This window comes from Lynx rufus, unplaced genomic scaffold (genome assembly GCF_022079265.1).
Source record: "Lynx rufus isolate CCGP_SWC_20201006 ecotype Redwood Valley unplaced genomic scaffold, mLynRuf1.p SCAF_6, whole genome shotgun sequence".
NCBI lineage: Eukaryota > Metazoa > Chordata > Mammalia > Carnivora > Felidae > Lynx > Lynx rufus.
Window position 1 is genome coordinate 2,859,963 of NW_025814878.1, and position 23,655 is coordinate 2,883,617.

At 43.0% G+C, this 23,655-nt stretch overlaps 1 non-coding gene across 1 annotated transcript; it reads right to left on the reverse strand.

Moving 5' to 3' along the window:
* Positions 1–20,351: 20,351 nt before the first annotated feature.
* On the reverse strand, positions 20,352–20,436 carry TRNAQ-UUG (transfer RNA glutamine (anticodon UUG)). The gene has a single exon. It is a non-coding gene; the product is annotated as a tRNA-Gln (tRNA).
* Between the last annotated feature and the right edge of the window lie 3,219 nt (positions 20,437–23,655).

The following is a 23,655-nucleotide window of genomic DNA, read 5'->3' on the forward strand; positions in this document are numbered from 1 at the left end:
GAGCCGAAACCAAGAGGCAGACACTTCACCAACTGAGCCACCCAGGCACCCCAGTATTAGAACATTTTTATTTGCACTACTGTATATATGGTCTTCTAACATTTTAGAGTATACTGATATCCATATTTACCACTAGGTGTCAGTAAAACTCTAAGGTAAAGTGAACTTGCCTCCAACTTCATACATGATGAGAACGAGACCTTGGTAGACAGAGTTCAAAAATACATTGTATTCCTTGGAGACACTAGACTCACAGTGAATTTTTTATCTTGCCCTAAATGGCAGCTGCCACTGCCAGCTCTGTAGAGGTGCCAGTGGACTCCAACCTGTATCTGAACCCTTTTTTTTTTAATTTTTTTTTTCAACGTTTATTTATTTTTGGGACAGAGAGAGACAGAGCATGAACGGGGGAGGGGCAGAGAGAGAGGGAGACAAAGCATCGGAAACAGGCTCCAGGCTCTGAGCCATCAGCCCAGAGCCCGACGCGGGGCTCGAACTCACGGACCGCGAGATCGTGACCTGGCTGAAGTCGGACGCTTAACCGACTGCGCCACCCAGGCGCCCCATATCTGAACCCTTAAAATGGTTGTTGTAGAGAGGACCTTAGCTGTCAGATACTCTAGTCTTCTATCCAATACAGTATGTTTAACAGTGCCCAGTTATCATGTTTAGTTTGGTCTCCCCAGGCCCAGGCTATGGTAAATAAATGCTTAGTCAATTACATTATTGGGTAGTTCTCATTATCAGAAGTTTCTCTTATACTGAGTCAGAATCTGTTCCATTGTAACCTATGCTTTTTGGTCATAATCCTACCATTTGGCATGAGTATGGTTCAGGGAAACAGAACAATTTTATTACCATATTAGCCCTGTCCTATACTCCAGTAACTTTTTCCTTTCTTCCAAGCTTTTCTTTCTCTGAATGAAATATCACCACTCTTCCCAATTATTCCTCATATGGCATAGTTTCAGAACTTACTCATTCTCCATCCTGGTTACTGTTATCTTGAAACTCCTATTTGTTCAACATCATCTTAAACATGTTTCCCAGAATTAGATATACCACTACAGATGTAATCTAACTCAGCAAGGAGTACTGTGGCATTAGGATCTCCCATGATTTGGACATCACCAACTCACTTGTAAATTCAGTTATCTAGAAACCTCATTCTTAAAACATAGAGAAAAAGTCAAAATGATTTCTAGGCAGTCACAATGTCACAAAAGTCCACACACTTTGCAGTGGGCCATCCAAAGCTTTTTAACGTATTGCTAACCAATTTGGCTATTTGATTAACTCCACAACATATTGGAAATAATATATTAACAAGGAAAAAGGGACTGCTGTGGGAAGACTCATAGGCTAACATTTATAAGAAAAAGGCAGGAGGGGCACCTGGGTGGCTCAGTCGGTTGAGCATCTGACTTTGGTTCAGTTCATGATCTCACGGTTCATGAGTTCGAGCCCCACATTGGACCCGCTGCCGTCAGCCTGTCAGTGCAGAGCCCACTTTGGATCCTCTGTCCCTTCTCTCTATCCCTCCCCTACTTACGCTCTCCCAAAAATAAATAAATGTTTTTTTTAAAAAAAGGCAGGAAAAAAAGATAAAAAGCACAGTGGTATGGGGCCAAAACTGAATATTCCTCAACATGCCCTGAATACATCATTATATTACAGCTCAGTACAGAGATTAATGTTTATGGAGGAAACACTTCTAGAATGGTGGAGTAAGGACCTCTGAAAATCTCCTCTATAAAAGCAATGAGAACACAGGCAAAATTGTCAAAAATCAAAATTTTCAGAACTCTGGAAATTAACCAAAAACTTGCAACAATGAATAACATTTATTCAAGAAAAATGGCTGAATCTCATTATGAACAGTAAAGCTTGTGGTATTTTACCTTGCTCTATTCCCATCTCATTCTTCCCTGCTCCACCATAGCCATGAAAACCAACAGACCCAGAACCACAGTAACTGAGAAAACCAGCAGCCCATCAGGCATTGAAAAGAAGCAAAACCAGCTTGGAACTCCCCAAAAGCCACATCCCCAGAAAACTGTCAATGTTTGACTGGTCTGGCAGCTCCCTCGAAAATTCCATTAACAGGGCTTATCTTTATTTGACCTGACTCAGAGCTTGCTCTGTGAGGAAAGTCCTAACACCAGGGCATTTTCTTAAAAAAAATAAATAAGTAAAAACCAGCAATTGTTTAACATGGCAGCTGCCTGAGGCAGAAATACCCATTGGAGCAACAGCAAACTTGAAAGGGAAACCTGGGAAATGAGATGACCTTAGGGAAATGCGAAAAGCTTCAAGATATTACTGAGAATATATATATATGTAGGGTGCTTTGTAGGGCTGTGTGCCCAAGAAAGACCTGAGAACACCCTAATTTCTCATCTCTGGCTGACCTTGAGGATCTTCACAAGCAGGAATTAAAGCTAAGTCAGGGTTGTAAACTGCAAAAATACTGAAGGCATGTCTCAACATACATAGAAGTCCCTTAGCAAAGGGTGGAAGATTTACCAATTCAGGGCATTTAAGGAAATTGCTGTCTAATCATTAGCTGACCAGGAAGTTAACTGAGCAGAGCCTTCAGAGGTAGCACACAGCAAAGAATCCAGGTCTTACAGAATTTATTCAGGAAGGTCATTAAACAAACAGCAACAACAAACAACAGCAACAAAATCCAGGTTGGAGGGGTGGGGCAAGAATTTGAGATCCAGAATTACCATATTTTCATTATTTAAAATATCCAAATTTCAATTAAAAAAATACAAGACATACAAAAAATAGAAAAGTATGGTCCATGCAAAAGAAAAAAAAAGCACTCAATAGAAATTGTTCTTGAGAAAGTCTAAATCTTGAACTTACTGGACAAAGACATTAACCAGCTAGTATAAATATGTTCAAAGAACTAAAGGAAACCATGTCTAAAGAATTAAAATATGAGAATGATACCTCACCATAAAAATCAGCAATTGTTTAACATGGCAGCTGCCGGATAGTGACTATCAAGAGGTTAGAAGTCATTAAAAAAAAAAAAAAAAAAAGAGCCAAATAGAAATTCTGGTGTTGAAAAACTCAACTGAAATGAAAAAATTCACTACAGGGTAAATAACAGATTTGAGCTGGTAGAAGAAAGAATCAAGGAAGTTGAAGTTAAGTCAATTGAAAGAATCCACTCAAAAGAACAAAAAGAAAAATGAATAGGGAGAAAGAACAAGTTTCAGAGACGTGGGGCACCATAAGTATACTAACAGACACATAATGGGAGTCCCAGAAGGAGAGGAAAAAGAAAAGTGCAGAAAGAACATTCATAGAAACCATGTCTGAGAACATCCTCAATTTGATGAAAAATGTTAATATTTACATCCAAGAAACTCAATGAATTCCATAGTACAAACTCAAGAGATCCACAATTACACACATCATAGTCAAATTGTCAGGAGACAGAAGCAAAGAGAAACTTGAGAACAATAAGACAAAAATAACTATGTACAAATACTCCTCAATAAGGTTAACAGCTCAGTTCTCATCAGACATCATGGAGGGCAGAAGGCAATGGGGTGGCCTATTCAAAGTACTAAAAGAAAAAGACTGCCATTCAAGAATTCCAACATAACTGTTCTTAAAACTGAAAGAAGAAATAGATGATCTGAATAGGCCAATATCTATTAAAGAAATTGAATCAATAATGACTAACTTTCCAGAACAGAGAGCACTGGGCCCACATGGGTTCACTGGTGAATTCTATCAAACATGTAACTAAGAAATTATAAAAGTTCTCTACCATTTCTTCAGATGACAGAAGGAAGAGGAATACTTCTTAACGTATGAAGCCAACATTACTCTAATACCAAAACCACCCAGACATTACATGAAAACTACAGACTAATATCTCTTATTAACCTAGTTGCAAAAATCCACAACAAAATATTAGCAAACTAAGTCCCAACAATGCATAAAAAGAATTATATACTATGACTTAGATTTAACTCAGGTATGCAGAGCTGGTTTAACATTTGAACATCAACTAATATGATCCATCACATCAACAGACTTTAAAAAAATTTGCATGATTGTATCAATAGATGCAGAAGATTTTGACAAAATTCAACACCCATTAATGATTTAGAACACACACACACACACACACACACGCACAAAGATTTCAGTAAACTAGCAATAAAGGAGAATACCTCAACTTGAGGAGTAAAAAGCCACAAGCTAACATCAAAATGAGAAACTAAACTCTTTCCCACTAAGATCAGGCACAAAGCAATGATGTCCCCTCTCATTATTCCTTTTCAACATCATATTGGGAGTCCTAACTGATGCAGAAAAGGAAATGAAAGGTATACAGATTGGGGAGGAAGAAAGAAAACTGTCTTTATTCACAGGTGACCTGATTGTCTATGTAGAAAATGAGTCCTGGACTTGGGGAAGATGGCACAATAGGAGGACCCTAGGCTCACGTCATCCCATGGATACAACTAGATAACACTCACTTTAAGTATAAATAAAAATGACCTGAAGACTGGCAGAATAAGCTCCACAATAAAATGTAAGGAAGAAGACACATCGAAGACAGTTGGAAAAGCACAGAAGCAGTCAGGAATTAAATGGACCCACAGAACTGTCCACAGGAGGGAGGGATGCCATAGGCATGGAAAAGGGAGATAAACAGACCCCCACACAGGGCGACCGGGTGGCTCAGTCAGTTAAGCATCTGATATCCGCTCAGGTCATGATCTCACAATTCATGAGTTCAAGCCCCACATCAGGGTCTATGCTGACAGCTAGGAGCCTGGAGCCTGCTTTGGATTCTGTGTCTCCCTCTCTCTCTCTCTCTCTCTGCCCCTCCCCAACTCTCTCTGTCTCTCAAAAAAAAAAAAAAAATACCCCCCCCCCACTAGGAAGCCCACATGAGGAAGACAAGTCTCCATAACATTTGGCTTTGAAAACCAGAAGGGCTAAGTTTTGTGGACTTAAAACCTGGAATTAAAAAAAAAAAATCAGTGGGCTCAGCTCTGGAAGAGTCAGTGAGCAGAGGAAGCTGAGTCTCTGCCTTTAAATAGCACTAATAACAGCCCACAGAGATAGAACATAGAAGTAGCGGTTTGAAAAGTCTCTGGGGCACACAGGAGGGAGAGTTATTTACTAATCTCAGAGCATGTTCCAGAGGGACAGAAATCTCTGGGGAACTCCTCCAGGAACAAAGGAACCGGCAGGCACATTTCCCTCCCCTGCACCCCAGTGTAAACACACAGCCACCTGCGGGAATTGCGGAAATTGCCCATCCTTCTTGCGCAGTGCTTCCACCAACCCACCCCTCCAGACAGCCTGCCTTAGTCCCTGCACTGCCCTGCTCTCGGAGGAATGGCAGCAAGCAGTCTGCAAGCACCACCACCCCACCGTATCCCCCAGTGGTGCTTCCTCAGATCCACCCTCTTCAATGTGCTCTTAGCCAGAGCCCACACAGGGTGGTGCTACCAGACTGGCAGTGCACAAGCAGCCCCTGCAGCAGCCAGCACCACTGCAGAGTGATTCCTGCCCTGGGGTGAAGGAAAGATAATCACACCTACCAGTCAGAAAGAGCCCCCGGCAGTGGGCTGGAGGCAGACAGCTGCTGTGACTACAGACCTTACCCACCAATGAAAGCTTCTCAGAGAAAGCGCCCTGCAGTGTGGTGCTACTGCATCTCTGGCAAATGCCCAGTCTGACTCCCCTCAAGCCCAAGGCAGACCCACACTGGCCAGTTAACACCACAGGGACTGAACACTGCCCACAACAGGCAAAGAGAGCCATTGCAGACTTCTGGACTAAAGGAAAAAGCAGCTCAGCCAGAACAGAAGGGTGTACACATCACACGTAGGCAATACTCCTGAAGCACCAGGTTCTGGTAAAGACAAAACAATGCGTGGCAGGACACTACAGGATCTCTTCTTCATAAGGCCATTATTTTCAAATGCAGGAAACATAACTGTCTTTCCTAACACAGAGAGACAGACACAGAGAGTTAGACAAAATGAAAAGACAGAGGAATATGTCCCAAAAAAAGAAGAGATCAAAATCATGGGATGAGACCTAAGCAAAACAGAGATAAGCAATATGCCTGTTCAAGAATTTAAAGTAATGATCATAAAGATACTGCACTTGAAAATGGAGTGGAGACCCTTAACAATAAGATAAAAAAGGGGCGCCTGGGTGGCGCAGTCGGTTAAGCGTCCGACTTCAGCCAGGTCACGATCTCGCGGTCCGTGAGTTCGAGCCCCGCATCGGGCTCTGGGCTGACGGCTCAGAGCCTGGAGCCTGTTTCCGATTCTGTGTCTCCCTCTCTCTCTGCCCCTCCCCCGTTCATGCTCTGTCTCTCTCTGTCCCAAAAATAAATAAACGTTGAAAAAAAAAAAAAAATTTAAAAAAAAAAAAAAAACAATAAGATAAAAAAGAACCAATCAGAGATGAAGAATACAATATCTGGAATTAAAAATACACTAGATGGAATAAATAGAGTTAACAAAGCAGAAGATTGAATCAGTGGCCTGGAGGATAGAGTAATGGAAAATCAAGCTGAGCAGATGAGATAAAAAAAATATATATGCAAAATGAGAAAAGACTTAGGGAACTTAGAGACACCATCAAGTGTAATAACATCCCATATAATATCCTTACAGGGATCCCAGAAGGAGAAGAGAAAGAAAAGAGGACAGAAAACTTATTTGAAAAAATAATAGCTCACAACTTCCCAAATCTGTGGAAAGAAACAAATCTAGATGCAGGAGGCACAGAGATCCCCCAACAAAATCAACCCAAAGAGGTCCACTCCAAGACACACAGCAAGTGAAATGGCAAAAAGTAGTGATAAAGAATTTTAGAAGAAGCAAGAAGAAAGAAAGCAGATACATACAAGGGAAACCCTATAAGGCTATCAGCTGATTTTTCCACAGAAACTTTGTAGGCCAGAAGAGAGTGGTATTATATATTCAAAGTGCTGAAAGGAAAAAAATCTGCAGGTAATACTCTAGATAGAATACCCTATCCAGCAAGACTATCATTTAGAATCGAAGAAGAGAAAATTTCCCAAACAGCTAAAGGAATTCATGATTAAACCAGCCCTATAAGAAATGTTAAAGGGCAAGAGGAAGGCAAGTAGGAAGCACAAAAGCAGTAATACTAAGTATATCTGTAAAAACCAGTCAAAGAACTTACAAAAATAAAAGGATGTAAACAATAACACCACATACCTAAAACTTGGGGAGGAGAGGAGTAAAGAATGGGTTCAAACTTAAGTGGCTACCAACTTAATATAAACTGCTATACACAGAAGATGTGATAGACTGAATGGTATATCTGAATGGTATACTATAAATGTATACCATTTATACATGATATACATGTATATGCATTATGGTATACATGTATATGCATGATATACATCATGAGAGAAAAGAGCAATAGAAGAAAGGAATAGAAATAAACTACAAAAACAACCATGAAACAAGGAATAAAATGGCAATAAATATACACCTACCAATAATTACTTTGAATATAAATGGACTAAATGGACTAAATCAAAAGACATAGGGTGATGGATGGATAAAAACAAAACAAAACAAAACAAACAAACAAACAAAAAATAAGCCCCATCTATATGCTGCCTATGAGAGACCCATTTCAGACCAAAAAACACATGCAGATTGAAAGTGAAGGGACAGAGAACCATTTGTCATGCAAATGGATATGAAAGGAAAGCCAGGGTAGCAATACTTTTATTGGACAAAATAGACTTTAAAACAAAGACTGAACAAGACACACAAAAAAGACACTATGTAATCAAGGGGACAATCCAACAAGAAGATATAACAATTGTAAATATTTGTGTATCCAACATAGAAGCACCCAAATATATAAAGCAGGTGATAACAAACATGAAGGAATTGATAGTAATTTTAACTCCCCACTTATATCAATGGGCAGGTCATTCAAACAGAAAACCAAAAGGAAACAGTGGCTTTAAATGACACATTGAACCAGATGGATTTAACAGATATATTCAGAACATTTCATCCTAAAAACAGCAGAATACACATATTTTCAAGTGCACATGGAACATTCTCCAAAATAGATCGCATATTAGGCCACAAAACAAGTCTCAACAAATTCACAAAGATTGAAGTCATTTCATGCATCTTTTCTGACCACAATGCTATGAAATTAGAAATCAACCACAGGAAAAATCTGGAAAGAACACAAATAAATGGAGGTTAAATAACATGCTACTAAGCAATGAATGGGTCAACTAAGAACTCAAAGAAGAAATCAAAAACTATATGGAGACAAATGAAAATGAAAACACAATAGGGATGTAGCAAAAGCTGTTCTAAGAGGAGAGTTTATAGCAATACAGGTCTACCTCAAAATTCAAGAAAAATCTCAAACAACCTAACTTTACATCTAAAGGAGCTAGAAAAAGAAGAATAAACACAACCAAAAAACTAACAGAAGGAAGGAAATAATAAAGATGAGAGCAGAAATAAACAAAATAGAAACTAAAAAAAAAAAAAGCAAACAAACAAAAAACAATAGAAGAGATCAATGAAACCAGAAGCTGGTTCTTTGAAAAGATCAACAAAATTGATAAAGCTTTAGCCAAACTTATCAAAAGGAAGAAAGACATAACTCAAACAAAATCAGAAATAGGAGAAACAGCAAACAACACCACAGAAATGCAAAGGATTATAAGGGAATATTATGAAAAATTACATGACAACAAATTGGACAACCTAGAAGATATGGATAAATTTCTAGAAATATGTAACCTCCCAAAACTGAATCAGGAAGAAATAGAAAATTTGAATGGACTGATTACCAGCAACGAAATCGAACCAGTAATCAAAAAAAACTCCCAACAAACAAAAGTCCAGGACCAGATGGCTTCAAAAGTAAATTCTTTTTTTTTTAATTTTTTAAAATGTTTATTTATTTTTGAGAGACAGAGTGAGCAGGGGAGGGGCAGAGAGAGGGAGACACAGAACATGAAGCAGGCTCCAGGCTCCAAGCTATCAGCACAGAGCCTGACATGGGGCTCGAACTCAAGAGCCGTGAGATCATGACCTGAGCCGAAGTCGGACACTCAACCAACTGAGCCACCCAGGCGCCCCCAAAAATAAATTCTACCAAACATTTAAAGAAGAGTTAATACCTATTCTCAAACTATTCCAAAAAATAGAAGATGAAGGAAAACTTCCAAATTCATTCTATGAGGCCTGCATTACCCTGATACCAAAACCATACAAAGACACTACAAAAAAAGAGTACAGGCCAGTATCTTTGATGAACATACATGCAAAAATCCTCAACAAAACATTAGCAAACTGAATCCAACAATACATTAAAAAAAAAAAATCCTTCACCACAATCGAATGGGATTATTCCCAGGATGCAAGGATGGTTCAATATTCACAAATCAATCAAATGTGATCCATTATATCAATAAGAGAAAGAATAAAAAAATATATATGATCATTTCAATAGATGCAGAAAAAGCATTTGACAAAGTACAACATCCACTCATGATAAAAACAAAATAGGTTTAGAGGGAACATACCTCAGTATAATAAAGGCCATATATGAAAAACCCACAGCTAACATCATACTCGGTGGTAAAAAGCTTTCCTCTTAAGATCAGGAATAAGACAAGGATGTCCACTCTCACCATTTTTATTTAACATAGTACTGGAAGTCCTAGTCACAGCAATCAGACAATAAAAAGGAATGAAAGGCATCCAAATTGATAAGAAGTATAGTCAACTGATCCTGACAAAGAGCAAAGGGAATACAATGGAGAAAAGATAGCCTTTTTAGCAAATGGTTCTGGAACAACTGGACACCCATATTCAAAAAATGAATCTAGACACAGACCTTATACTCTTTAACTCAAAATGGATCAAGACCTAAATGTGAAGTGCAAAACTATAAAACTTTCTTGTTACACAAGGAAATCTAGTTGACCTTGTGTTTGGCAATAATTTTTTAATATAACAGCAAAGGCATAATCCATGAAAGAATTGATAAGCTGGACTTCATTAAAATTAAATATTTCTGCTCTGTAAAAGGCACTGTGAAGAGGATGAAAAAACAAGCCACAGGCTTGGAGAAAATATTTGCAAAAGACATGTCTGATAAAAGACTGTTGTCCAAAATATACAAAGAACTCTTAAAACCCAACAATAAGAAAACAAACAACCTGATTTTAGAAGTGGGCCAAAGACCTGAACAGATACCTCACTAAAGAATAGAAACAGATGGAAAATAAGCATGTGGAAAGATGTTCCACATCATATGTCATCAGGAAAATGCAAATGAAAATGCCAGTGAGATAACCCCTGCACACCTATTTGGGATGGCCAAAATCCAGAACACTGAAACACCAAATGCTGACAAGGATGTGGAGCAGCAGGAACTCTCACTCACTGCCAGTGTACAAAACGGCGCAGCCACTTGGGAAAACAGTTCGTACTTTCTCATAAAACTAAACATACTCTTACCATAAGATCCGGCAATTGCACTCCTTGATATTTACCCAAAGGAGTTTAAAACTTAGGTCCACACAAAAACCTGAACATGGAGATGTATAAGTTTTATTCATGATTGCCAAACTGTAAGCAAACAAGATGTCCTTTAGTAGGTGAATAGATAAATAAACTGGTAGGTTTAATTTGTTTTGCATTTTCCCATCTTACTTTGTATTGTTTATAAATAGTACCTAAAGTGTAGCAATTAGCTTAACATTATCCTCCTATTAGTCATTAAAGAATTTTAGGCTCTAAATACATATGATGTTAACTGCTTTCCCAGAAGATTGGACTAGCTTTCTACCCTCCCGTTAAGACCAGTGCAATATGGATAAGTTATATTTTTGCCTTCATGTGATAAATCATCTTTTATGCTAAACAACAAATAGGAATTTTCATGCCCAGCAATGACAGAATAAGACCTAACTGGAGGACTTCCCACAGAAAACAAGTATAAGCCCCAGACATAATACAAAAAGCAAATACCCCAATGAATTGGAGACTGAGTGGACCAGACCGAATCTGATGGAGAAGACAAGCTCAGAGGAGGAGAGGAAGGGAGCAAACAAGTAAGTTCCCTGTGTTCATGGCTTCCCTTCCGGGGCTAAATGTAGTCCATGCAGAGTACACGGTCTTGGAGGGGGCACTAACTGAAGACAGCTGTCTCTTTGACCAGAAAAGCCTGAAACTATGGTATCATGCCACTGAAGAGAATGGAGGATTCTTGGAAGGAAAAACGCAAAAGAGGGTTTCACCAAAGTGCCTACCCATATTTCTGAGTGACCCCTGGGCCACGTATGTGTGAATCAAACTCACACATATTTAATCAACTGAGCCACCCAGGTGCCCCAACCTGGAATTCTATATCCATGAAGAATGAAGATAAAATACAGACAGTTTCAGATGAAAGAAGACAGAATCCATCACCATCACCCACCACGTAGGTCATGAAACCTACATGACCAGAAATTCTAAAGGAAGTTGTTGAGGCTGAAAGGAAACAATACCAGATGGAAAGCTGGATCCTCAAAAAAAAAAAAAAAAAAAACAGATGCTAACAAAAGATAAACATCTGGAGACACACAAATGATGGTTTTCTTCTCTCCACTTTTTCCCCTTTTAAATTTTTTAAAGTCATAGAGTTGTTTAAAGCAAAAATTATAAAAATAATTTTGTTCTTGGTAATCACAAGTCAAATGTTTATTTACTCAGTATATGTTGATGAGCGCCTATGTGGACAAAGGTATATACAACTTACTGTAAGCCAGGCACCACATCAAGCCTTTTCCGTATCCGTCTCATTTACCATAGTAGTCCTAGAGAAGGGGGTAAACCCCCTTTTTACACCAGAGGAAACTGAATGTGAAAACATGAGTGACTTGCCAATGGCTGCCCTGCTCATGCATAGCACAGCTGGTACCTGTTCTGTCTAATCCTCAAGCCGGGCCTCAACTCCTTACGATATCCTGCCTCTGGAAGAACCAATCTATCTGGTCTATAAGATTTGGGTCTACGAGCCATGAAAGAGATAAAGAGGAGAAGAGCCTGTGGTGTTGTGGGAGGAGAGACTGCAGAGAAGCAGGGAAACCCCCAGTGAAGAGAGGGAGATTTTAATACGCCTTGAACAATGGTTCAGGTTTGTACTGGCACTAAAGTAGAAACAGGCAAAACATTTTGGTGAGGGAGTAACCCTATTAGACTTACCCAAGTATTTCGTGCTGGAAACGGGTGTGAGATTGGTTTAGAGAAGTAAATTGGAGCCAGACTAGAAAACCTCGGCTACCAGGTAAGTTACAGCCACACACATGTGCACGTGCGTATGTGTTTGTGTGTGAGCGCACAAGTGCGTGCTTGTGTATCTCATATTAGAAGCCCTTTCCCAAACCCCAGACACCTCATGTGTTATAACCCTCTGTCCTTTCCTTCACATCCTCTTCTGGTTACACGGGCTGGGCTTGCCCTCCCACCCCCACCTCTTGCTGGCTTGTCAGTCCATGGAAATCTGGATGTTGTCTTCATCACTCCCTGAAATTGGTCATTACTAAAGTCTCCAGTGATCTCTCAAGTTTCAAATCCAGAGTGTTTATCTTACAGTAATTAACGTTCCTAACCACTCGTGTTGGAAGCAGAAGTTCCTGTTTGTCAGATTCTCTGTGTGGGTCAGCTTCACAATCTCTTCTTCCTTTCTCTCTTAATAGTTGCTGTTCTTGCACGTTCTCGTCTTTCTCGTGTTTCAAGTAGCATTCCTGCTCCCCCCACCCCCACCCAACCTCCCCAGTCAGCACCCGGGACTTCAACCCACCTATACTCCAATGAGACCCCAGTTCTGAACTCCCAATCTGGATTTCTAACCATCTCTGGCTGGTTCTGTCCAGAACTGTGAAGAACCTGAGATTTATCTCCTTCCCGCCAGAGTTTCGTGGGTGCTGCTAAAAGACACAGAGATGAAAGGCAGTGCATTACTCGCAGCAGATGCAGTACCCAGAACATCAACCTTTTTGCGCTGGTTCCCAGAGCCCCAGTTCCCATTCGGCAAATAAAGAAGGCCAAGTGAGACTCGCACATGCAATGGACCACCTCATAGGAGAGGAGCCCTGAGCTTGGAGGATGCAGATCTTTCCCGTGGGCAGCAAGCATGCTCTTCTTTTGTTCCAGAGGGAGACACTCTTTTTCTTCAAAACCTGCTCAAGTTTCTTTAGATTGTTTGCTACACAAACATCCCTAAAAAGATAGTCTGAAACAAGGAGCAGTCAGTGCCTTGCTCTCAAGATGTGCAGAAACTCAAGAGACTCGTGGAGAATGGTTTCTCAACGAGTTTCATTTTGCTATCCCACGGTCTCTTAAACTCAGTACATAGTTAAACCAAGCTCATCCTCATCTTCTGAATCGGTGCCTTTCTGTCTTCACTATATTGGATTAATGGTAGTACCATTGATTTCCTTACCTCTCTACATCAGTATAGGCTAAAAGCCAAAAAAATACTTATAAAATCCAAAAATCTCAATGGCCTAAAACCAATAAAACTTTACATTACTCTTATGCAAAACCCAGTTCAGATGTTCCTGGGAAAGTGATTCTCTTGAGCAGCTCTCTTCCAAAAAATAAATGAAGTATCCAGGCTCCTTCTGTCTATGGCTCTACCATCTTGTGGCTTCAGAGCCCCTTTGGCATAATCCCATGAGCAGAGTCATTCAACCCAACAGGTTTACCTCTCTTATCATCTTCCTCTAGACCATTGCAACTGCCTGCCTCCAGTCTTACAACCTGTCACTTTTGCTACAGCAACCCATCAAAACTCATATCTGATTGTGTCACTTTCCCCTTGAAAATCCTCCATTGTCTTACCATTATGTACAAAGTAGAAAGTCCAAACTCCTTAGTAGAATATAAAGGCTCTCTTTGATCTGGTACCTTCCTATCTATCCAGCATCATTTCCCATTTGACTAACCCACATGCACCCTTTGTTCTTACCAAATCCAATTACTAACAGCCTCCTGATTTTTAATTGCTCTGCTTTACTTCCGTACTTTTGCACCTGTTATTTCTCTTGCCCATATTCATCTCCTCCACTACCCACCCACCCCACACAACATATATGGCACACAGGTATGTGCATTTGCCTACTTAGCAAACTTCTCATCCTTAAATTCTCAGTTTGAGTGTCCCTTCCTTGGGCTCCAGCATTCTGACAGCACAGAGACCGCACCTGAAGAACACTCGGGGGAGGAAAACTTAGAGACAGTGTAGAGCAGCTTCCCCATTCACCATCACAATCTGGGAGTGCTTACAGGGATGAACCAGAACTGGCATCAGCCTCTGAAAGAGGAAGCTCAGTCCTGCCTCATTTCATGCGCATGAGCACCTGCATAGTAGGGTAAGTACCAGGTCCTCCCCCGGCATGACTGCAGTCTGGGGCCCATGCCCTGTAGCTGCAACAGTGTAACAGGTGGATCCCTGGCTTCCAGCCTTGATCTGCCCCTCGGCACTCAGGACCGACTGTACTGCCTTAGACATTCAGCTGAGGCCAGTGTGTGTGAAGCCTAGTCTAGTTCCGGTGGTCCTGTCCCACACGGGGCCAACTCCATCTCTGGAAGGCCACTCTTCAAGGATGAGTCCTTACCTCTCAGTTCACCTCCCTAAATTCAAAGGACTCCTCGTCCCATCAGTATTTCACACCATTTCAACCACAAGGACTAAGAGTCCAGCCTTGACATCACTCGAAAGAGACATCACAGGACAGACCGGAGGCCATCAATCCAGATCCAGCCAAGAAAAGAGGTCACAGGGTCAGAGTCCACTAACTGGGGGCGCAGAGCCCATTGCTTATAGGTCTCCAAACTTGATGTAATGCTCCGCTATTACGGTCTTGACATTTTTAGTAAGTTTCGTACTAGGCCTGCAAACTAATATAGCCAGGCCTGTCACTGTGTTCACTGGGACATCATAAACAACCATCCTTCTCGCTTTGTGTGTAGGAGACTGATCTTTCTACCTGACCATTGGTATTGATCCATATTCAACATGATGTGTCGGCCAGCAGGCAGACAAACCCTCAGCTGGCCAACAGAAAGTCTGGAGCGATCCTGTTATCTAAAACTGCCCTGGCCAAGGAGGCAGGCCAGTCTGCTGGGTCTCTATGGTGTGGGAAGTCTTGCCACATGTTTACCAAGCACAGCTAACAGATTGGGATTGCTGTCAGCTCCCCTACCCACGCCCGTACCCAAGAGACTGGAGAAACTGTGGTGCCTCCTATATTCCATCAGAATATTCTACCACTGCAGGAAGGCTGTTCACTCACACTGGGGTCAGAGGATGGCTGTCTGGACAGCATCGTATATAATCACAAGGATCAGTCAGTGGCCATTCTCCCCAGCCATGGGCACAGCGATGGCATGAGAACAGGCCAACCATGGCTCACCACGGTCTGCAGCTCGCAAGCATCCTCCCTCCAACAGCATTTCTTGTCATCCTGGCAGATGAGTGTGGCCTGCTTGGCTCCGGGGCCAAAAGTCCATCGCTGGCAGTTGGTCTTACCTCAGTTTTAGCAACTGTCACATGGGGTTTGCACTGTTAATTAGCCTGTTTCTACCACTAGTCTTGGCCCATGAGGACCAAGATCCACTTTGCATTTGAATTCCCAGTGTCCACAGAGCAAGCACCAACCAATGTCCACTGCATGAATAAACAGAGGCCGGATTAGCCAGATGATGCCGGCATAGGCTTAAACATGAACCGAGCTAGGACGTCAAGCTCACTTCACTTTGCTGTTTTCCATTAACCCCTTAATTTGCAGGCACGTGTGCTTATAATTCACCTCAGCTCATCTGTCACATTTTGAATGAACAATTGTTGCCCGAATGACCAACACCTCGGTCACTTTTTTCACACAGCTAAGAATATTTTTGTGTCAACCTATTTTTCACACCTTGCCCATGGCTTTGGCTTTTCCTGAGTTTCTAACATTCAGTCACGTGTGTTTATAAGATGAACCAATAAGATATATTATTTCAGATGCTGCTACTCACATCACCTAAAAGAAATTCCTTTCAAAAGTGAGTTTACCAATTCAGCTAAGCAGTGCTTTGTTTTTCGCAGATTACCTTGTTGGATAAAACTAAGTTATTCAAAGCTTCATAGGCAAACTTATAAAATGCCACTTGGTTTAGCTTCTTTGCGCTAATACAGTCATGCACGGGAGGGCAGACAGGACTCTGTTTTCAGAGTTTAGGCCCAGACTCAAAGGCCAAGAAGAATGCGGCAGGTGGGAGCTGCTGTCCCGGTGGAAAGGTGCCCACGTGCAGGCCCGGGAGAGGCTGCTCTCTTCGCCCTCTGAGGCTCTGGGGAGTCGGGTCTTCTGGTCGGGGCTTGTTTGGGGGTCACTGGTGTTCTGTGCAGGGTCTAGGCGGGAAAGAGGCTGCCAGCCTACCACTCAGGAGTTTGGCCTGTGTTCCTCGGAGTTGGAGTTAATGCTATTGAAGGGTTTATTGCAAACTTGAAAGAAGTATCACCAAACAGTAAAGAATGGATTGACACACCATGTCATGAGCGACAAGCCCCAGTAACAAGAGCATTCCGACCCCGTGGGACATTCTCAGACAGGACCTACCATTTCCCGCGTTCCCACCAGCCCCTCTGACCAACAGCCTGGTGGCTTGGGGCACCTCGCAGGTGAAATTCCCAGCCATGGCTCAGCCGGTCGCTACAACAGGCAGCCTGTAGTGGCACAGCACCCAGTACAGTTGACCTTTGGACAACGTGGGGATCAGAGGCGCCAACCCCCCACAGTCAAAAATCCATGTATTACGCGGGACTGGGTCTGACTCTTAATTTCAGCTCAGGTCATGATCTCATGATTCAGAGGATCAAGCCCCGTGTTGGGCTCTGTGCTGACAGCACTGAACTTGCTTGGGATTCTCTCTCCCTCCCTGCCTGTCTCTCTCTCTTCCTCTCTCTGCCTGCCCCTCCCCCACTCACACTGTTTATAAATAAACATTTTTTTTTAAATCCATGTATTACTTTAACTCCCTAAAAACTTAACTACCAATAGCCTGCCATTGACTGGAAGCCTTACCGGTAACAAAAACAGTCAATTTACACATATTTTTTAATATTTTATGTATTAAATATCGTATTCTGGTAATAAAGTAAGCTAGAGAAAAGAAAATATTGTTAAAATGATAAGGAAAATACAATTTACATTACTGTACTGTGTTGAAAAAGATTTGTGTGTGAGTGAACCTGCGTGGTTCAAACACACGTTCAGGGATCGACTGCACGTCTCCCTCAGCCCTGAGAGCCACTCAGAGCACGTTTGTTTTCATCAGCTTGGCTTCAAAGCAACCACAGCCAGCTAGCTACCTCATGGGATCTTTGAGGAACTCCCAAAAGTTCTCTTTGAGGGGCGCCTGGGTGGCTCAGTCGGTCCGACTTCAGCTCCAGTCAAGATCTCGCGGTTCATGAGATCGAGACCCGCGTCAGGTCTGTGCTGACAGCTCAGAGCCTGGAGCCTGCTTCAGATTCTGTGTCTCCCTCTGTCACTCTGTCTACCCCTCCCTGGTTTGCACTGTCTCTCTCTCAAAAATAAACATTAAAAAAAAAATTCTCCTAGAGAGGAAAAGCTGAGACACACATCCACCATCCAGAGGGACTGACGGCAGACCACAGCCCCATGCCTCTGAAGGCTTTCCCTCTCCCCACCTAGCCCCCCAGGAGTAAGAAACAGGATTCACAGCAAGTTGGGGAGACTGGGAGAAAAGAGGAAGAGCCAGTCACACCACCCCCAGCCCTCAGCCACCCCACCGTAGACCACCAAACCCAAAGCTGGCTGAGTCACAGGACGGAAGAAGCTTCCAGCTGGATGAGAGTCAAGTTCTGACTATTGCACTGCATTAGATTCATTTAATATTAAAACAGGAGGTTTAAGTATCTTAAGAGTGATCAGAGGGACTCATGGGTGGCTCAGTCAGTTAAGCGTCTGACTTCGGCTCAGGTCATGATCTCATGGTTCACGAGTTTGAACCCCACGTCAGGTTCTGTGCTGACAACTCAGAGCCTGGAGCCTCCTTTGGATTCTGAGTTTCCCTCTCTCTCTGCCCCTCCCCAGCTTGTACTCTGTCTCTCTCTCTCTCAAAAATAAAATGAAACAAAAATAAGTAAATAAAGACTGATCAGAAAAGCCAAGAATCTGTCCGTTTCATTCAGGAAGCAAGGAGAAACAGGTCCACAGAGTGGGCTTAACAAGCCAAGGGGGGAAGCATACAGTTGTGTTCTGCCCGCCCCCTCTCCAGTCCAGCTTGTTCCATAATCTGGGTACACGGCCGAGGGGTGAAATGCGTTCATTAAATGCTATGAAGGTGCACTTCTCAGACATTGCCACTGTGTCTAGTGTGTTGCATTTCATTTCACAACTGTTTATCTTTTTCTGCACATAACACAAAGGAAATGCAAACATATGTGTTTAGAGAACACTGAGTTTCTAAACAGACATAGCACCAGGCTGCCATCTTGCCGTGGTAAATTTTAATGCTTCGACCACCAGCAGGGTCCCTGAACTGTGAGTGAAAAACTACTATAATCGATAGAAAATATAAGGTATCTACTTCACGTCTTTTATTCTGATTCCTTTTAGGAAAAGTCCTTAGAAATTTAAAAGCTTCCCCAAATGACAGGAATCCATACCATTTTGCACAATGCTGAACTGAATCAATTTAGTCGACAGAGTTCTCAATATTTATCTTCAAAGAGCTATATCTAGTTATCTTGTTTTTAAAAATCTATCAGAAAATGAGAACCGAGTTTTTAAACATCAACTAGTAGACTGAAAAAGCTCCTTGACAGCTGAACCTAAAAGAAACACATTACAGGCATTCTTGCGTTTGGAGGAGATTCAGGGCGGGCCCCCGACATGCGGGCTGTGGCGGTGGCACCTCGAGAACTCAGCATCAGTGTGCTGACAGCTCATCAAGCAATGTTATGGCTCCAGCCTGTGGTTAGCCTGCTGTTCTAGAACTTGTTTAACATCAGACACTGAAGCAATAAAAATCAGGGGTTTATTTCCCCAAGGTCTACAAATTAGGCAATATTATTCAGTAGATTAGCTCAGCCTGATGGGTCACCCAAGACCATCCCAGCACATAATGTGTGTCTGATGAATGTGAATTTTTAACATGAGAACAATACTGAATGAGAACTATTGCCTTTGACCAGACACACAGAAGTGAGTTCACTGTATCTTATGGATAGATGTATTCGCTGTTGTATACACATACAAGGAATGCCATTTGCAGTTTGCCTCTCTTAAATAACTATGCAGAGAAATAACATAGTACTTCCAAAAGATGTTGAAAACATACTATGTGTTCCACATAGGAAATCGTGTATACCAAATTCTTTTTTCTTTGCTCTTGCGTCTGGACTGTAGAAATTGTTTCGTTCCAGCTTCTGTATTAATGTCTGGGCAAGGATGAAATCTGGGAAGGAAGAGAGAGAAATCGTTTTTCAGAAAGGAATGACATCAGATTTGTATTTTGGCGGTTTTGTTTTTGTTTCTATTTATTTTGACAGAGAAAGACTGGGGAAGGGGTAGAGAGAGAGAGGGAGGGAGGGAGAGAGAGAATCCCAAGCAGGCTCTGTGCTACCCGTGTCCCCTCACCCCTTGATGTGGGGCTCGAACTCACCAACCTTGAGATCATCATCTAAGCCAAAAATAAGATCAGACGCTTAACTGACTGAGCCGCCCAGGCGCCCCCCGATTTGTATTTTTTGAAGATAATTCTAGCAGAGCTTCAAAATAGATTTGCAATAAGACTGAAAACAGGAAGGTACACTTCCAGTTGTCTAGACAAGAGATCGTAAGGCAAGAGAGGGTGAGGGTTGAAAGTAAGAGCCAGTCATGAGAGACAAAGCTGAGAGATTACAGATGAAGTGAAGTGTGTAAATTAACAAATTGAGAGAAGATGAAATCAAATTTAGGTGAAGAAATTGGACTAATTAATTGCTCTTTGAGTCTCAGTTTTCACAATTCTAAAATGGGGATGGGACAATATGTTCCCCTGGCCTCATCACAAGGTTCTTGTAAGAAATAAAATAGGTCTCACTGGGTTTCAGAAGCAATCCACAAGTATTGGTTGTTAGTTTTTGCTGTAATTGTTTTGTTTTGTTAATGTGAATTTATTTTTGAGAGAGAGAGAGACAGATCGTGAGTCAGGGAGGGGAAGAGAGACAGGGAGACACAGAATCCGAAGCAGGCTCCAGGCTCCGAGCTGTCAGCACAGAGCCTGATGTGGGGCTCGAACCCATGGAGTATGAGATCACAACCTGAGCCAAAGTCAGATGCTCAACCGACTGAGCCAACCAGGCACCCCGCTGTCATTGATTTTTTAAAACTCCATGTGCTGGGGTGCCTGGGTGCCTCAGTTAAGCATGGGACTTGGGCTCAGGTTATGATATCACAGTCGGTGGTTCGAACCCCAAATCAGGCTCTCTACTGTCAGCACAAAGCCTGCTTCGGATCCTCTGTCTCTATCTCTCTGCCCCTCCCTCCCTCTCTCCCTCTCTCTCTCTCACTGTCTCTCTCCCTCTCAAAAATAAACATTTTAAAAAATTATAAAAAAGAAAGAAAATGTTTAATTAAAAAAAAAAAAAAGAACCGCCCTAAGAAAAACCCATGCAAGAGGGTCACCGACAGGTGAAGTTGAGGGTCGTTTGGGCAACAAATGTACACCGTGTACTTGCTACATGCCGGGCACTACTCTTCTAGACCTGGTAACAGCTGTCACGAAAAAGCCTTGCCCTCGCTAAGCTCCCACTTGCACGACAGACGCAGGAGGAGCCGTCGGGAGCCCACCCTGCCTCTGACGGGGGAGAGCCGAGCAGAGCGGTGCTCGGGGCAGGAGGGGGGGCTGCCGATTTGCAGGGAGCCACGTGGCAGCTGCGGGTGTGGAGCCCAGTCGGGGTGGGCTGTGGGGAGACACCGTCGGGGAGGCGTGTGAGGAGATGTGGCGGAGGGAGGAGAGCGTGGACCGGAGGAGAGCGTGGGTTTGGAGGCCCCATCATCAAGGTCAGAGCTGGATCAGAAGCTTCAGAGGCCCTGGGGGTGGAGAGCGGAGAGGCCGCCGGCCAAGAGCTGCAGAGGGGCAGGTACCGCTCGGCAAGGAGGAGGGAGTCGGTGAGGGGACCAGACGATACGGTGGGAAAACAGGAGAGGAAAACTGAAGAGATGAGAGGATAGAATGGAAGCTAGGACTTGCTTGTTAAGACATCACGTACGCTCCTTTAGGCAGCCTTTCATCTTACTTTAAAATTAACTGGCAAAAATCAAACTTTACACAGACTCCGCATACACATAAGCGGCATCTAAGGAAACCATACCCAACCTTTTCACATTTTCAGACCCAAAACTAAAAGCAGTCATGACGGACTATTAAAAGAGTATCAGATTCTCTAAAATGAGCATATCAACACCTGACTAATTGGTTTCTGAAGAAAGTGGTGAGCAGTTTCTTTCTGACGTTGATACAACGTCATGCTACGTTTCCTCGTTCGGGGCAATGTCATCCAGTGGAATTTTACTCCCACACCTTTCCCCACAGAAAAGAAAGGCTGAATGGTGGCTCCCCAAAGACGCCCCCCCCCCCAGCCCCCAGCACCTGTAAAGATGTCAGCTTCCGCAGAAAAAAGATGTGATTGAAGTAAGGCTCTTGAGATGGGGAGAGGATCCCGGATGATGCAGCCGGGCCCAATGCAATCACAAGGCACCTTGTAAGAGGGAAACAGGAGGGCCAGAGTCAGAGGTGGCGATGTGATGAAGGAAGCGGAGGTTGTAGTGATCTGTGGCCACAAGCCAAGAAACGTGAGCAGCCTCTAGACGCTGGAAAAAAGCAAAGAAATACATTCTCCTCCAGAGCCTCCCGAAGGAACCGGCTCCACTAACACCTTGATTTTAGCCAATGGAAACGAAGTTTTGGCTTCTGACGTCCAGAATGGTTAAGATAATGACCGCGTACTGCTCCAGAGTCACTGAGCGTGTGGTCATTTGTTACAGCAGTGAGAGGAAACTGACACACCTAATAAACATTTTTAGAGGAAGAGAGACCCTTAAAGTCAGGTGAGTGAATTGTCGAGATTCCTAAAACTTCAGGGATTCCTTGTACAGACTATCAGAAACCAAAACAAATCACAAAAAGCAAACCTATTCTCTGGAGTACATTAATAATCGACATGCCCACTGTCATGTTGCTGTTGATGGCATAGCGATTGCCACCCTCGGGTCTACTCCAGGAGAATTTTGTGCACTTGTGGCCTCAGAAACCCCTGGGTGTTGAGATTTGTTTAATTTTCCATATTTGTTCGGATTCATACAATACCTTTTCTTCTTCCAAGTTTAAGTATTCTGTAAGAACTTGACCCACGATAACAGAAAACACTGGCTACGGGCACCAGGTGAATGATTGTTCCCTGCGCTACCCAAGCCATCAGCACAGCCTTGCACACAGCGAGCGCTCAATAAATGTCTGTTCAATAAATGAGCAGAGTGAGGCACAGCCCCCAGTGGGGGAGCCACAGCAGGGGAAGGTCCATCAGTTTGCTCATTCCCCTTCCTGCCTTTGCCCACTGCGGGCCTCAGCAAGAGCACCTGCTTGACGTCTCCGCCGGATGTCTGAGTACCGCAGGTGACAGCATCCTGCTGTCTCTGGCTTACTCCTCACCCTCAGTGACCGATGTCAAAGATGGTGTCAAAAGTCCTCCTCCACTTTCATCTGTGACCCTCCCGCAAATGCCCGCTTTTGAAGTCAATATAAATGTGACGTGTCTCATGTCTCCTGAACATCCTGCAAGGAACCTTCCTTGCAGGGCTTGAACAGGCAGTGCCGGGGGACTCCAGCCCACGAACGTGCAACGTGGACTCCAGCAAATGTGACAGGATCCTGGCTGCTGCAGGCATGGACACCTGCAGCAGACACTTACCAGTGCAAGCGCCCAGAGCATGTGAGGCTTTGTCAAGCGTGGAGGGTGATAGCTAAGTGGGGGAGACTCTCACGCTAAGCTCCCTGCGCTTGGCATGCAGCCTCCCGGACGCCCCAGATTTAGTGAGGTGTCATTATCCCCTCGGTGCATGGGGAACTCACACCGCTGAGGTTAAGTAATGTGTCCCGAGGTCACACAACCATCCCAAAGCAGGGCCAGGACCCACAATCAGCAGGCTGGCTCCAGAGGCCCTCTCCCCACACTGCCTCCTCGTGAGCCTGGCAAGGAGTCAGCTAAGCGAATCAGGAAACGGGAATCTTAACTCCAGAAATTATGTTTACGTGCTAATTTTCAAGAGCCCTGACACCACATTAAGAAAAAAGTTGGGTTTTCAAGATTAACGCTGGTGCCGCTTTTCTGGTCATGTTTAGACCATATAGAACCTCAGAAAGTTGGTGTCACTTTAAAATAAAAAGTGACCATATTCACATATTTCACACAGGATTTCATTAAGGATAGAGCTAGTTCAACATAAATAAAGTAGAATAACAGTTTAAATGACACTTCTTCCCAGAAGGTCAAGAGAACAGTTTAGTTTATACATTTGTAATT